The sequence below is a fragment of the Trichomycterus rosablanca genome, chromosome 10, assembly GCF_030014385.1.
Source record: "Trichomycterus rosablanca isolate fTriRos1 chromosome 10, fTriRos1.hap1, whole genome shotgun sequence".
NCBI lineage: Eukaryota > Metazoa > Chordata > Actinopteri > Siluriformes > Trichomycteridae > Trichomycterus > Trichomycterus rosablanca.
In genome coordinates this window covers 7,739,561-7,752,872 of record NC_085997.1, presented here as the reverse complement: position 1 = coordinate 7,752,872, position 13,312 = coordinate 7,739,561, and positions in this window count along the sequence as shown.

Here is a 13,312-nt window from a genome sequence, read left to right as displayed (position 1 = left end):
AGTCACAGACCGGTCGATTAAAAAGGTAAGCAGAAAACCTATTAAAATTGAATTTCTGCATAGGATTATATAGGACATATTAGTTTTGACTGTGTGGATTCCTCCTATCCAGTAAGTGTCTTTAAATTATTGCGTATCATTTTAACTAGAAAATTGTCCTTTAGAGATATTGGTAAAAGTATCTTTGTCGATATTTGTGAATTTTGGGGTCCGGCCTTGTGGGTGACCCCGGGGAGGAATGAAAGATTCTCCTCGATATTCGTGAATTTGGGGTCCGGCCTTGTGGGTGACCCCGGGGTAAGTTTGTAAGTTTGTTTTTGTGAGTTTGTTTTTGTCTCTCTGGTATATTGATTTACTAGTTAAAATGTGAATTATTGTAATTACTATTATTGCATTGATTGTTTTTCAAGTGGGAATTTGTTGTGAATGTATTTAGAATATATGTACGTTTTCTGGTGTCTCTGTGTCTAATGATACAGAAGGGTTAATAAAACTGGCCAGAAAATTAGGAATATAAGGGTGGTATAGTATTGTGAACCTAACCTACCTTGTAGTAGAAGTTTGACCGTTTGGACAGCAAATTAAGGTCTAATAAGGAGGAACTTGGGTTTGTTGTGTGGACGGGGTGGTATTGAATTGTATTTGTATTGTTTTATCTGAATTTACTGGCAAATTAAAAACATGTCTGAGTGTACTGAAAAGGAAGTAGGTACTGCTGGAAAACTGAAAGTGCGTATTTTTAGTAGAATTGAAACTACCAGTATTGTTAAAGTTAAAAAGTTTAAAATTAAAAAAGGAGGCTAAAAAACTATTCCCAGAGTGACAGGACAAAGGTTTGTGTCCAGCAGACTCGGATCTGGCCTCTATAAAAGAAGACAGAAAGCGTATACTTTCTGTGGAAAAAAAGGAATCTGTAACACTTTTTGTGGATTCTGAAGTTACCACTGACTGTCGTAATGAACAGGACTGCATTTCCCAGGAGTCAGTGGGTGATCAGGTCACGCAATTAGCTAATCGGACAGAGCCGAGGACCTCTGTTTATTAATTAAGACCTGAACCTAATTTAGAAAAGATTATATAAGTGTTGGAATACCAGTGAAACTTTGCGAGGTATTGCCGTGTTTCTCCTGAACACTGTGCGCTTTGAATATTGATTGCGATTTTGTGTATGACCGTTTTTGCCTGTTTCTGACTTCGACTTTGGTTTTCCCTTTGGATTGGGATTGTTGATGATTTAGGTGCCGAACTACTGGCTGTTTTTGACTGTGCCTTGGATCGTCCTTGTGTATTTTGAACTGATTAATAAAAGGTCTCTGATTGTCTGTGAGCGTCTGCCAGTCTTGTTTACGTTCGTGACAGAATTAAAGTCTAGCTTTGGCTCTGTGACGAAGGGGAGAAGAACACAGATTTGGCCCATAGAAAAATGCCCTGGATAAAGCCAACGATCGATTGGCAAATGCCATTGACCTACTCTTAGAAATGAAGGCCATCAGTATAAATGTGGACGGTTATCCTGAGAAAACACCTGTATTGAATTTCCAGATGTCCCATTAAGTCTACTCATTGTAAACGTAGAGGACATTAGTAATCCTGAAAAAAGCAGACAGGAATTTGTATTGGAAATCACAACCCTGATCTTTTATTCCCAATAATCCGACAAATCTATCCAATATTGGCTGAAGCAAACAAAACCACCCACTTATAATGAAGCAGCTCACTGTTTTGACCAACTAATACCAGGTCTACCTGCTACCATCTCCCCTATCCCTAATGCACCTGTACCCAGGGTACAAGCCCCAGTTTTGACAATAAATGGTGGTGTAGTAGATATAACAGGGGGAGAATTAGACATGATTGTTAAGAGAGATCTTATAAATAACCAATAACCAGTGGTATATTTTTCCGAAGTAATAATACTTTGTTACAGTAGTTAAGTAGTTATTTGAAGTATTTGTACTTTACTGGAGTATTAAAATGTTCGGCAACTTTTACTTTTACTGCACTAAATTTTCTAAAGAAATGATGTACTTTTACTCCATTACATTCGCTGTATTTAAATTTGTTACTCGTTACTACAGAATGAAGGTAAATGATGTGAGATGTGTGACGGACTGCACGCTGATTTGGTGAATCTGCGACTGTAAGTTAGACGGTGGTTAAACACATTAATGAAGACACATCCATTATTAAAAAAAAAAAAGAGGATCTAGATCAGCTTGCCAAGCAACTGTTGAAATTAAAAATAGCATAAAAAGAAAAGTCAGGCACTTAATACAGGAAAAAACAGAAGGCCATGGTACAATAAACCTTGGTCTTATCTTGATGTTTTTGAAACAGGAACCATTGTTAATGCCGTCCTCTTTCAGAAAGGGGGGAGGGAAGGACTCATTATAAACACCAATCATGGTGTGGTAGCCTTTTCTTACCTGAATAGCATTTACACTCTCCCCTACAAGATGGATGTGCTGTACCTGGCCCTTGTGTCAATGCTCCAAAATGTGTGCCAAAACACATCTGTCACTTAATGACCTAAAAACTTTAACTTTAAGAGCTTTAACTAATTATACTCGAGCTTTGTCTACACAGGTCAAGCGGAGTGAGCCCCCTCCGAAACCACCGGCAGATGACAGCGAGTGTTTGGAATTTAAGACTGTTAAGCCTGGCGACTGGGTACGGGTGAAAGTCCACAAGAGAAAGTGGTCTGAGCCCAGGTGGCCGGGTCTGTGGGAAGTCACTGAGGTAACAACCCACACCGTAAAAGTAAAAGGTAAAAAAAGGGCAGTTTGGCACCACCTAACACATTGTGTACCCACCACAGCACCTCCCTGCTCATTGCAGGAAATTGGAAAGGATTTGGCAGGCAGTGGGACTAAAATAGTAGAAATTGATTTCTAAAAGAGAGTAAAAATGTACCCACTGTCATTTAGAGGGTAGAAGAATTGTTTCCTACCTGTGTTATACGCTTTGAACCTCCTGAAGGTACAACCTCCTAACTCAAGTATACTTTAGTAAAAATGCCTTTTAACCCTCCAACTGATATAATTGTCCAAGCCTGTAAGAGGCTGGGATTTACCAAATGAAAATAACAGCGTGTTTTTTGTTCATAATCTTGACCACAATTTTCTTGGCTATAGTTGAGCATCACAGCAACTATACCAACCACCAACGGCGCAGGAGTACAGGTAATGGTCCTGCCAATATTAAGTGTATAAAGCGTGTAGATTGTGTCGCCCAATTCGACTCGTGCCAGGTCATTGGTGGCACGGGAGTTTGGTCCAAAATTAGTTAGGGTTGCCAGAGAAAAATGTATGTAATAAAAAAAATAAAATAAAAAAAAGTTATTAGTCAAGCATGACCAGTGGCTAAATTGGATGTTGTATACTGCTAGGGCCACTAACAGATCTAGCTGTTACGCTTGCTCTTCTGTTGGGCCTGATCTGGGCACTGATCCGTTCCAATTAAATTGATGAAATGATTTAGTTGGCCTGAAATGTGTTGTTTCCCTATTCAGTGTCTCCCCAGGTGATGGAGGCACTGCCGACGTGCATTACCTGTTCCCTAGGGTGAGGTAACGGGTCACACCCCTGGCATGCGTGCCTTACAAAGGTAACTACATCTGTTTTGCCAGAGCCTCAGGAACCATTGACGTGGGTCAACTGACATGGTGTGGAGACACTGTGGACGTAGACAAAAACACCGACAGGTTTAATTCTGAGTGGTTCAGCAATCAGATGGTAGGAAGGACAGATGTCTTGTGAGTGTGTGCTCCTAAGATCATGAGAACCAAGCGCCCGGGGTGTTGTTAAGCATATCTGTTAGCAGGATAAAGCCATGTTGATCAGCATCCAATCAAGTATGTATGACGTGATGACGTCAGTGCCCAGATATATATCCGCACTATCACCATGTTTTGTTTTCTTCTGGATAATAAACGGCTGACTCGTGCAGTTGAAGTTGCGCCAGCCAAAGTGAAGAAGGTTGTCGAGTGTTTTATCTTAACTAGTCGATAAAGTTGTTTACTGTGTACCCTAAGTAAAACGCGAGTGCTGCTGTGCAGGGATGGCGAATATCCCAACAGGTTATGGGCCCAGTCACTTAGGCCACAGGTGGAGCAGGCTTTTATTCGACGGCGAAGAGAAAAATTATGAACTTTGGGAAACAAGGTTCCTCGCTCACATGGAACTCCGTAGTCTAAGGGAGACCATCACGGAGACGCCAGATATCGACGAGGAGGATGAAGGAGCTTTCGCCGAAGAGGAAGCAAAAAATGGTGAGGCGTATGCGGAACTTGTGCAAGTTTTGGACAACAAAAGTTTATCGTTAATAATGAGAGAAGCGGAACGAAACGGAAGAAAGGCATTGGCGATTCTTCGAAAACATTACGTCGGAAAGGACAAGCCACGAGTCGTGAGTCTGTACTGTGAACTGTCCTCACTCTGTAAAACTAGCGATGAGACAATTACTGAGTACATAATTCGAGCAGAGACTATTTTCACGTCATTAAGGAGAGCGGACGAACAAATCAGTGATGGACTTATGATTGCAATGGTAGTGAAAGGGCTACCCGAGTCCTACAAACCGTTCGTTGTGCACGTTACACAGACAAATGAAGTCGTGACGTTTGGCGAGTTTAAAAGTAAACTGCGCAGCTATGAGAGTACAGAGAAATATGGGAGAAGAGACGTGACCGAGGACAACGTGATGAGAACAAGCGGCGCGACGAAAGCGCGCGGGAGAGGCCGAGGAAAGAAAGTGGACTTGGCTGATATAGAGTGCTACGCGTGCGGGAGAAGAGGACACATGGCCCGATCATGCCACAACAACGTGCAACAGAGGAGAGATGATCGAGCATGGGACACGCCACAGCGAGGAAGAGGGCGCGGCCGTGGACGCGGCCGAGGTCGTGACCAAATCAAGAAAGCTGATGAACAGACAGATACACAGTCGTCATTTTTCTTTAAGATGAGTGACTGTCCAGTGCAAGGAGAAAACAAGAAAGGGCTCATGGTTGACTGCGGCGCCACATCGCACATGATCAATGATGCCACCAAGTTCAAAACGGTAGACAAGAGCTTCAGACCCGAGGACCACATGATCGAGCTGGCCGACGGAACCAAGGTGAGCGGAATGGCGAAGATGAGAGGAGACGCCGAAGTCCACTTACTGGACAGTGAGGGACGACGAGTGAGAACAAGACTCAAGCAGGCGCTCTACATCCCATCGTTCCCACAGAACATCTTTTCTGTCAAGGCAGCAACAGGTAACGGTGCAGAGGTCCTTTTCAAAGACGGTGACGACTGGTTAGTCAACAGAGACGGTACAAAATTCAAAATGGGTGTGTATGGTAAGCTGTATTACCTTAGCACAGTTGAGAGTGAAAATATTGATGAAGTGTATGGTTGTCATGATATGCAAACGTGGCACAGAATACTAGGCCATTGTAACTTTGATGACATTGCAAAGCTGGAGAATGTTGTTGAAGGGATGTCTATTAAGGGCAAAAATGATAAGTTAAACCAAAACTGTGAAATATGCACTCAGGGAAAATTCACACAAAGCAGGAACAGACAGGCAGATGTAAAAGCTATATCCATACTTGAGCTAGTGCACACAGACTTATGCGGCCCCATAGAACCACCAGATAAAGATGGGTACAAGTATGCAATAGCATTTACTGATGATTACAGCGGGATGATTTTTCCATACTTTCTTAAGGCAAAAAGCTATGCAGCACAAGCTACAGAAAAATTTATAGCAGATGTAGCTCCCTATGGGAAAATTAAGTGTATAAGGTCTGACAACGGTACAGAATTTACCGGACAGGAGTTCCAATCCTTACTTAGGAGTAATGGGATAAGGCACGAGACAAGTGCACCCTACTCACCTCATCAGAACGGAACTGCCGAAAGGGGATGGAGAACATTATTTGAGATGGCACGATGCATGCTGTTGGGAAGTAACCTCCCAAAGCAGTTGTGGACATATGCAGTGCAAACAGCAGCTCAGATTCGCAACAGGTGTTATAGTAAACGTCTAGAGCAGACACCTTACTGTGTTTTCACAGGGAAAACACCCAACCTGTCTAACATGAAGGTATTCGGATCTGAATGTTATGCATATAAGCAGGACAAAAAGAAGCTGGATGCTAGGTGTGACAAAGGGATCTTTGTCGGCTATGATAAGTATAGCCCAGCTTACAACATCTACTACCCAGAGACAGGGAAAGTCTTAAAACATAGGCTTGTGAAAACAACTACTAAAGGCAGCGCAGATAGCCAGACGCAGACCAGTTATGACATGGAGGATGACGCAGAGAGCTATGGAGATGCAACACCAAAGGTAGTGAGCAAGGGTCAGGGACAGTCTGAAGAGACTAGAGAGCCTAGTGTGGAGACGACTGAGGCAGGTCCAACCCAGGTAGATGGTACAGGGAAAGAGCAGGTAGAACAGAGATATCCTGTGAGGGAGAGAAAGGCCCCAGAATACCTGAAAGAGTACCAATGCAAAGTAGATTGTGATGATGAAACAGAAAATGTGGATTATTTCTACAGAGTGACCTATGGTGTACCTAAAACGTTTAGTGAGGCAAAGAATTCAGAGAAATCCAAATTATGGTATAATGCGATGAAAGAAGAGATGCAATCCTTAACTGAGAATGAAACTTTCACTCTGACACCACTGCCACGGGGCAAACAAGCAGTGGGAGGTCGCTGGGTATATGCAGTGAAAGAAAGCCCAGATGGATCTGAGACTTGTAAAGCCAGATATGTGGCAAAGGGGTACGGTCAGGTGGAAGGGATTGACTATAAAGAGACATTTTCACCCACTGCCAACATGACCTCTGTCCGAACATTGATGCAGGTAGCTGTGCAAGAGGATCTTATCCTTCACCAAATGGATGTAAAGACTGCTTACTTGCATGCTCCCATGGACTGTGAGGTATATATGGAGCAACCGGAAGGTTTTGAAGTTATGTCAAAAACAGGTGAACATCTTGTGTGTAAACTCAACAAGTCATTGTATGGGTTAAAACAGTCCGGTCGCAACTGGAATATGTTATTGCATGATCACCTTACAGGGAATGGTTTTGTGCAAAATGATGCTGACCACTGTGTTTACACCAGAGAATCTGGGAACGAGAAAGTCATACTATTAGTGTGGGTTGATGATTTAATCATAGCGGCTAGTGACAACACCATACTAAGGGGTGTGAAAGAAATGTTGAAGAGAAGCTTTAAGATGAAAGATATGGGTCCACTTAAACACTTCCTAGGTATTGATTTTAACTACAGTGATGGAGAAATAAAAATTACACAAAAGAGACATATGGAGAAAATGTTAGCCAGATTTGGAATGTCTGAATGCAAACCGAGATCCACCCCATCTGAGCAGAAATTACATTTTGATAATGATGGTGATGTAATTGATCCGACAGGTTACAGAGAGATAGTGGGTAGCTTGATATACATCATGACATGTACTAGACCCGATTTGAGTTGGATAGTTAGTAAGCTATCACAACACTTGGCAGAACCAAAGCAACAGCATTGGACGGCTGCGAAACACTTACTGAGGTACTTAAAAGGTACTATGGATCAGGAACTAAGTTACCAGAAATGTGTGAAAAGCTTACAGCTTGAGGGATATAGTGACGCTGATTGGGCAGCTGACAAAAATGACAGGAGAAGCACCACTGGATATTGTTTCAGTTTAACTGAGACTGGTGCAGTAATATCATGGAAGAGCAGGAAGCAGCCAACAGTGGCGCTATCTAGCTGTGAAGCAGAGTACATGGCTCTAGCAGCCGCAACTCAGGAGAGCATGTACCTTGTTCAACTACTGAAAGGGATGGATGGTAGTAATCAGTATTTACCGGTCAAAATCTATGAGGACAACCAGGGGGCGATATTGTTATCCAAAAACCCAGTATGTAGGCAGAGAAGCAAGCATGTGGATATAAAATATCACTTTGTACGGTCTGCACACACAGAAGGGAAAATTAATGTTGTTTACTGTCCTACTGCAGACATGGTAGCTGATGTACTTACCAAACCAGTGTCAAAGGTCAAATTTGAGAAATTCATAGGTTATTTGTTTGGAGAGTAATGAAAGCTGGCAGGTAAAATTAAATGTAATGAAGAATTGAAGTAAAGAAGGTATTTTACTTTTATTTAATTTTTTTTTGTTTTGTTTTCCGCCATACAGTAGAACGAGAGAGCTGTAAACATGTCTTTGAGTGGGAGTGTTAAGCATATCTGTTAGCAGGATAAAGCCATGTTGATCAGCATCCAATCAAGTATGTATGACGTGATGACGTCAGTGCCCAGATATATATCCGCACTATCACCATGTTTTGTTTTCTTCTGGATAATAAACGGCTGACTCGTGCAGTTGAAGTTGCGCCAGCCAAAGTGAAGAAGGTTGTCGAGTGTTTTATCTTAACTAGTCGATAAAGTTGTTTACTGTGTACCCTAAGTAAAACGCGAGTGCTGCTGTGCAGGGATGGCGAATATCCCAACAGGTGTGCAGTCGTATGTGCTTCCTATCGGTGGGGAGTCGGGAAGGGGAAACTCCAGTCACACAGCCACACTAAATGTGCCGTCTCAGGCCGTTTTGGCTTATTTGATCTTCATGTTAATAAAGATACTATAGAAGTGTCCAGGGGGGTCCCAGATGAGTGGAAGGCGAGAAACCAAGTGGCACCTGACGGAACAATTACCAAGGTTTTAGAGGGATTAATATCACTAAGCTATGAATTGGCTGAAAACAGTGCAATTGAGTGTTTTGCTGTTGGTGGTATGTGGTTGTTGTTGTTGTGTGCCTTGCAAAATGACTTTGCTCACCAGGTTTATTGAGATTTCCTTGACCAAGGGGGGTGATCCAAAGTTATAGTACTACCAAGGGCAGAAGACCCCTTTGTTTGGGTCTCATTGACATCTGGAACTGGAGGTTGAATCGGAAGTGGTTTAAAGTGAGGTTGTCTTTTATGTCTTTTATGTCTGTTATGTCTTTTATGTTTAATTGAAAAACTAAAACAAGAGAAAGCATATACATTACTAACACATGAACTGTGTTTAGTGTATTTTTGATTTAGCTCCCACAGATGGTAAAAAAGCGGTATGAGCCAAGCAGTGAGCTCAGGCTGAGAGGATCTGACCATTTTAAATTCTACTGTTCATCCTTTCCAAATTCCTTTGTATGCATTATAATTATCCACATATGCTATTTTAGCTTAGGTTGTTTTTATTCGGGCTTTTGTTTCATAGTCACTAGGTGCTTCTCAGCCCGGTCTCCGTATAACGGGGAGCTGATAGCACTTTTATTTAGCTTAATCTTTAGATTTTTATACTGTATTAGGAAATGAGTGATTCTGTTTATTTGTTTGATTTGTAATTGTCCTAAAGGACAATTAAGGGGGGATGGTTGGGTATTTGATTATCACTATCATTGTTATTCTTGATCATAATCTGTATGTGTATACTTTTGATCATAAAGTATGACAATCAAATTGATAAAGGCTCTTTGAGGGAAGCAGTACATAGTATGTGTGTGTTAAAAAGGAACTGAACTTTAAGCAACCTAATCTTCTGAGAAATGAGCTGAAAAATAAGGAAGTACATCCAGGTGTTTCCTGCTCTGGCTATGCAGAGTGTGTGAGAGACAGTTGAACAGGAAATCACTAGCCTTACATTTCTGCTGCCCGATCCTCTGAGCTTAGAGAAACTGAATGTATAGGAGTAGGAGGTTTTGAAATGGTTTTGCATGCAAGTGTTGTGTTCCAGACAACAGTTGACAGTTGAGGAACACCAAGATGGAGTAACCACAGCACAGATGTTTCCCTGTTCCTCTTTATGAACTGTGAAGCTAACGGCATCAAGATATGACTTTGAGTGGTCAAGAAGAAGACAACACTCACTTCCTCTTTTTCTTAATAAAAAGGCTACACATGCCATAGATAGACACACTTCTGCATGCAGCTGTCTGTGTGCTTGTGTGTCCTGAGCTCAGTAATTACTTTTACCAATTTGTGTTTGAATTCTTAATAAATCGTCATTCTTAACTAATTAGTATTCGTCCTTCTTTCCTGGATAAAAGAACAAAAAATCAGCACGTCCTACAGTCATGCAAGTACATACAGCAGTGTGTGAGTTTACATTTGTGCACATCATAGTAGCAGTTTCTCATTCCTTCCAACAAACTGCAAATGCTTTTGGACATGCATCAATTGCTTCCATACAATTCTCTGCTGTTTCATAACATTATCATTTTCTATGTCATGTCAGTCAAAATGAACTATACTTATGAATGCTGAATAGTCATTCCCTATGAAACTAATAGTCCTCATTTCATTGCTTGAATCATTACATACAAAAATGTTGAACTAGTTGTCAAAATCAGTATGTTGTATGTTCCAATTCAGTTCCAATATGTACTGCAGTATTGTTTACAGTTGTGCACAGCTCTACCCAATGGGTGTTTCTTATGTTTGTTGTAAATAAGTTTGTACTTTGCTTTAGCACAATGCTGTGAAGAAATTAGAATTGCAAAGAGCATATGCAGTAAAAATGTGAAACATACGTATGGAGTGTCTTGTACTCATTTACCTCACTAAATACAGTAATGTGTAACTTAACTGTAGATTTCAAATGGGTGTGCTAATAGTGTATAGTGCTGTCTTGAGCATTTTCAGGTAGTGTCACCATGATCTGACTTTTTTGCATTGCAAAATACTTACAGAGTGAACTGTCATAATGAAAACATGACAAAGCCATTTGACTATCTTGTTCATAAACAATGGTGTCAGGACTTTGATGACACTGACACTTTCATTGACATGAATACTTGCTTTTGAGGAATTACTTTTTGAGCAAGTGACACGCTTTTGCAGGTTATCAACTAGGTTTTGCAGTTTGTACTAATTGTTTTGAGAAATGCACTTACTGTTGTGCAAATGTTAATAGTGATGTGAGAAATGCACCAAAGCAACTGAGAAAACTGTAAAAATAGAAATAAACTAAGGCAGTAAAAAGGCACATAGCAGCAGTCATATAAGGTGCAGAAATTATGCAGTGATTGAAAATACAGCAGCAGTTATTTTAGAGTGCAATTTTAGGGTGCAAATAAGTAAGTGTTTTCCAATGCAAAATAGTCAGATCATGGTGACACTACCTGAATGTAGTGTAATGTAATGAAATGAGGACTATTAGTTTAATAGGGAATGACTATTCAGCATTCATAAGTATAGTTAATTTTGACTGACATGACATAAGCAAATGATAATGTTATAAAACAGCAGAGAATTGTATGGAAGCAATTGATGCATGTCCAAAAGCATTTGCAATTTGTTGGAAGGAATGAGAAACTGCTACTATGATGTGCACAAATGACTAAATCTTGTGGAGGTTGAACTAACAGTTATGAGAATTTTAAATCTGATAAAAAAAATGCACCAAAGCAATTGAGAAAAACTGTAAACTAACCATGTAGTACGGGACATTACCGCTTACCTAATGCAGTAAGAACCAACTCTCCCGAAAAGGGACCTGAACCCTGGACCTCAGATTAAAAGTCTGACGCTCTACTGACTGAGCTATCCGAACACTACAAGCTGTTTTATTCCTCACAAGGATGTGACATAAATTACAAACTTTAACATACGTTGTCCTGTAAAACTTTATACCTGTTACTATATCGACTCTCTTGAAGGCGATTATATAAAGTTTTAGGTGAAAAAACACTTCTGAGTGCTACATACATCAGTTGTATTCCAGAGGTCAGCATGCAATGAAACTTTGCTAGAAACAGACATCGTTTTAGTTTCCAACTGTATCCATTATTCCATCTAGTGGACGATTGAACAGCCTACTACAAGCACAAACAGGGTCTGTCTCCTGCCCGAAGAGAGAATATAAACCTTCGAAGCACAGCATACAAAAAGACAGTGCTATAACCCGGATACGAACCAGGGTTGCTGTGGCCACAATGCAGAGTACTAACCACTATACGATCACGGCCTCCCAGTGCTCAGCCACTGCTTCCATGTAGACTGCAGTCATAGTTCCAACAGAACAAGCTGCTTGAGCTACAGCAACAAGGTGCCAAGAAACTATCAGGCAAAGTTTTGCTCGAGTCCAAACATAAAGACCAATTCCCAGGAGTCCAACCCGGGCTGCTTGGGTGAAAACCAGGAATCCTGATTGCTAGACAATATGGGAAACCGCAAGGCTTAGCACTGGCTGTCAACTTGTTGCCAGCTGAAACATAATCACCCCTGCAGTAATTATCCAATTGGAGGCTCTTACCTATTTGCTTAGTTAAATCCAGTTGGTGACCTTTTTTTGGCCAGGCAATGTATAAACAAGAGTACGTGAGTTTAAACACGTTGCACTCTCACTTTATAATGCAGCATCAACGCTCTGTTAGTACATTACAATTTGGTGGATTCCTTGTGAGGGGAATTAGCTCAAATGGTAGAGAGCTCGCTTGGCATGCGAGAGGTAGTGGGCTCGATGCCCGCATTCTCCAGAAACATTATGATTATTTAAGGGTAACACGTAATATGAAATCCGTTGCGGCGTTGCTTAATGAAACACAGCATCAAAAATTAGGTCAGGATTTAAGTGAGTCTTTAAGGCAATATAAAATATGTAGATATTAATATCTACAACTCAGTGCATTATTAGGCTACACATAAATATAGATTTAAGCGGTCCTCTATTTACTACAGTCTGTTTGAAACAGCTGGACGTACAACTACTCGGGGTAGAGAACATGTTACACATACAGTGTGCTATTATTTCAAGCTGATCAAGTACATGATATTTCACTTAGAAATATCTCACAAAGTACAAATTCTTCATCATTCTAATTAAACCATGTAGTACGGGACATTACCACTTACCTAATGCAGTAAGAAGGAACTCGCCCGAACTGGGACTTGAACCCTGGACCCTCAGATTAAAAGGCTGTTGCTCTACCAAATGAGCTATCTGGACCTTACAAATTGTTTTATTCCTCACAAGAATGTGACATGAATTACAAACTTTAACATACGTTGTCCTGTAAAACTTCAATTAATATAAAATGTTTTATACCTGTTTCGGCTCTCTTGAAGGTGATTATATAAAGTTTTAGGTGAAGTATGTTGCTGCTTACACACACACTTTTTTCCTGTATCAATTGCAAGATTGTTTTTCAGTCATTAAAATGTTATGTGCATTTATATGTGGCAAAATATAAAAATCAATAAAAATCAAATTGAGTTAGCAAAGAACCTTAAATTATACTAAATGGTTCTTCAAGTGGAAACAGT